Source organism: Frankliniella occidentalis, unplaced genomic scaffold, assembly GCF_000697945.3.
Source record: "Frankliniella occidentalis isolate FOCC.00 unplaced genomic scaffold, Focc_3.1 Scaffold13, whole genome shotgun sequence".
Taxonomy (NCBI): Eukaryota; Metazoa; Arthropoda; class Insecta; order Thysanoptera; family Thripidae; genus Frankliniella; species Frankliniella occidentalis.
The window spans coordinates 434,595-438,804 of NW_026267143.1; the positions used below are offsets into that span (position 1 = coordinate 434,595).

The 4,210-nt window shown below is 49.6% G+C and overlaps 1 protein-coding gene across 1 annotated transcript in view; it reads right to left on the bottom strand.

Moving 5' to 3' along the window:
- The window catches only part of LOC113209520 (probable G-protein coupled receptor No18), a 123,381-nt gene that overhangs the window by 118,018 nt on the left and 1,153 nt on the right, over positions 1–4,210 (bottom strand). The window lies entirely within an intron of this gene.

Genomic DNA, 4,210 nt, shown 5'->3' on the forward strand with positions numbered 1-4,210 from the left:
CCTCGCCCCGCCCAGCCGCAGCGCGCAAGGCTCCACCGGCGCTATAACGAGGCTCCGTTGTCCTCCAGAAAATTGAATCAAACGCTACAAACTTTTTCCACGGCGCTCTGCTTCCCGCTCCCCCGAGGCCGCCGAGCGGAGGACACCCCCCGCGGGGTCAAAGCAGGTCGACGACGAGAGTACGAGAAGACGACGCGTCCTCAGCCTCGGCGGGGAAAGGGTTGGGACGCCGGGGAGGAGCGGGGAGCGGGGGAAGGGGTACACGGGGTGTTCATCTGTACACGGCGCCCGGGACCCGGGGTACGGCGCGCGTGGCACCGACGTGTTGTTGCCGGGGGTGGAGGGGGGGGGGCGACAGTTGACGGCCACATGAGAGTTTCGGGAGAGCGATGCGAGGGATGGCGCACCAGTGTAGGGGCCCGCTCGGGGGCAGCAGGAAGGGCTTCAGTATCAGAGGATAGAGTCTGGTGCGGCATATAGCTGAGCAAGTGTGGGGCTCAGGCCGCTCGGCCGCTCGCTAAGCCCGAGTCGGGTCCCCGTCGCAGCCGGACAGCGGGCGCTCGGGGGGCTCAAGGGGCGCCACTGCGACTGGTATCGTGGAGATTGTGTGCGGCGATCGGCTTCGCAGGAAACAGGCGCTCGAGGTCGGGGCGGGGGGTGGGGAGGGTGGAGTCACCCGTCGCAATACTCGCATTTGCTCACGGACCGCAGCTTTATCAGCAGGGCGCCAAAAGAAGCGATGATATGATGCGCCTGTCGGAGAACGAATCAATTGGTGGAGGCACGGCCTCGTCCACCGCCCCATGCATTTCTAGTATTATTGTTTTCCGATAAAGGTGTTCGTTGTTTGGACAGGCGTGGTAGTGAATCCTCGCCCTCCACCAGACAGCATTTATTTAATCATTGAATAATTATCGTGAAAAATAATTCTTTCCATTCTCATTATAAAATGGGAGGAGTGTGAGTGTGAGTGAGTGAGTGAGTGAGTGAGTGAGTGAGTGAGTGAGTGAGTGAGTGAGTGAGTGAGTGAGTGAGTGAGTGAGTGAGTGTGTGAGTGTGTGTGTGTGTGTGTGTGTGAGTGAGTGAGTGTGGGTGGAAGAGAGGGAAAGTGGGTAGGGGTAAAACGGAGATTGCGAAAAACACACAACCCCCCTAATTCACAGACTAGGTGTTTGCCTTGCGTGCAGTGACGGTGACGACCGGTCACCCGTGTGTGCGCGTTTGCGAGCGCAAACTAAACTTCGCGAGGCTTCGCTTCCGAGGGAGCTTGACTCGACGGGGAGGCAAGGCGAGTTGAAGGAGGTGGGTGGCAGGCTCGTGATGGGTGCGGCTGCGGCTATTACTGAGAGCTAGGAGGCGTATAAGGCGTTCCTCATCATTATTATGTGCTTTGCGAAGACCACCAAAAACTATTATTTTTCAGGAACATTAAAGTAAGAGCAACAAGGTGGTTTGCGATGGGGCAACAATTTTCTCCATTAGCGTAAGGTAGAATGCTTATGGCCAACATCGCTCACTGCGGGAGGGGGGAGAAATCCGTTTGTGTGTTGACGGTCACTTAACCATCAGCCACCACCCTCCACCGCACCAAGCTGAGGGACGTGGCTGGGTGCGCAGGGCGGAGGGGAACAGATTGTCGCTGGAAAATTGGGAAATTGGCCGCCCCCTTCTCCAGACCGCCAGGCGTTCGCTCAGCTCGCTTCCACCGCTCGTCTCGGCTGCTCGGCATGAGCGATGGAGCAGTCACTTCCTCCTCCCATCCAGGCGCGCCGCCCTTTTTCGACCATCAAAATTTCTCATACCAGCGGAGGCGTATAAAACATCCGGTTGCGCCTCGCGGGAGGACGCCGAGAGACGTTCCTAACATATCTGCAGTAAGGTAGCGCCAGAGGACGAGGAAGAGCCGTGACAGCCCTGCTACTTGCACAATGAGTTCGGAATGCAAACTAAAACCTGCGTAGCTTACGGAGGATTTTGAAGCGTTGTGTTACGAACTAAGTTTTCGTAGGCTTACGAACAAAGTAGTTCGTAATGCAAACCGATCGTTCGTAGGAACATTCCTTACCAGACAAAGGAGTGCTTTGCAATACAATCAATATCTTTGCAAAACAAAAAAAGGACCGTTTGCCGGAACGTTGTAAAATGTTTAGGTCGTAGGCAATATACAGTGAAGGAATAAAGGTAGTGAGTTGACTTGACCAGCATGACGTGTTTTTTTTTGCCTGCCACTGCCGTTTGGTGCATCAGAAGTCAGCATGAAAAGTCACCTAACACTAACTTCGCTATGTGATTTTGGGTTCGATGCCCCAAACGGATGTCCCACATGAATACGAGGTCAATAAGGCAAGTCAACGTACCCCTTGATTCCACTTCACGGCCCAAAAGTGGAAGTTAAATAATAATGGCAGCCACATCCTTGAATAGAGAGTTGTGATGTCGTTGGATGACACTCAAAAACCAAGGTGCTAACAGTAAAGAGTAAAGAAGTTTCGAGTTTGATGCTTTTGTAAAATCACTAACACCTTTCTCAACCATTAAAGGTGCGAGTTTGCACCTCTACTTTTCCTCCAGTAGACCGCTCTCAGACACACCCAGGAAATAGTATCCTTAAACCAAGGAATTCTCTTTTAAAAAAAACACAAGGTAATTTTGACCTTGGTTTAAGGCATTTCCGTTATTTTCAAGGTAATAAGGAAATTTTTAGTTTATTCCAACGCAGTTTGCGATAGGTTAAAGACATTTTTCGTTGTATTTTTTGAGGTAAAAATAGCGTTAAAGAAACGTATTAAGCCTTGTTTCAAGGTTACCATTTTCTGAGTGTACAAAGAGGAAATCGCATCGCAACGAAAGGAAACATGGCCGCGCGTTAACGTTAGGGCAATTGCTCGAAATATTGCAGTAGCTTCACTGTTAAAAAACAAAATGTTGTGAATTAACAGTGATAGTGCAGTTAAGGTTCTTAGCAACACATGTTGTAGAATAACAACACATGTTGTAGAAAAACAACACATGTTGTAGAAGAACAACATTGACAAAAAGTCTCGGAAACAAAGATTCTGACCGAAAACAGTCACTTTAGTTTTGTTCTGCTCCTGGATAAAAGTTGTGATGCTAACAAATGTGTTGCTAACAAGGATTAACTACACTTTTCTTGCACATTTATAGCAAAGTCATAACAAGTAGTCTCTGTTGTTGGTGAATATAAGCCAAATAGCACAAGTTTCGCGAGGGGTCAAATGAAAACAACATTTCGACGCTGACCCGAAAGACTAGCCTGTCCATTTCGCTGCCCCGAAAGACAAGCCTTTCTGTTTCGCTCCCAAAAGACTAGTCTATCTGTTTTTTCGTCGGTCTCTGCAGCGCGCTGTTCATTGTGAGTTTCCCAATATTAAAGACGAAAAAAAAAAAACCACTGCTACCTTTTCCTTAAAGATGAAGGAACAAATGGCAATTTTTACTTTTTTTATACTGTTAATATTAGCGAACCCATGATGGAAAGTAGACAGCGCTGCAGAGCTCACCGAAAACCAGATAGGCTTGTCTTTCGGGGCAGCGAAACAGATAGGATATATTGTTGCACGGACGCGTCAAAAATTTGTTGTTTATTAACAGCTGTATCATTGCGAAAACGCATGTTTTTTACAACTATTTTTAACAGTGTACAAGAGGCAGTATTCTGCCCCCACCCCCACCCCCCGGGCAACTGAGACAGAAATGGCGGTACCGTAAAGACGTGCTAGGCGTTTCGCCAAATAATGCGAGGAAAGCACGGGGCAAAGCGCTTGAAAAAGTGGGGCAAATATTATCTGTTAAATAACGGGGCGGGCAGCATTGTAGTCGGGGCGGCTGGCATTCCGCGTAATGACGTCTCCTAAGGGAGGCAGGATGCAGCCGTACTGCGGGAGAGAAGCGGCAAACAGAGAACCTGCCAGAGAATGGCACAGCGCCGCCTGGAAGGGCTGGTGCTCTGCTTCGCGCAGGCCCGATGTACTATCATGGAGCGCTCGCCAGCATTTCAAACAATATCCTGTGAACCACTGTTGCTCGACGAATTCATGCAAGAGCCAGAAGAAACACAATAACACTAGTAATACGTATAGAAGAGTCTTTTACCCGCCCCGGCTGAGAGTCACTGCGATGCTATCACGGCATGTATAATTTTTCAATTGCCGATCTGGCGTCATATTTCATTTTTCGTAAAGAAGGGGCG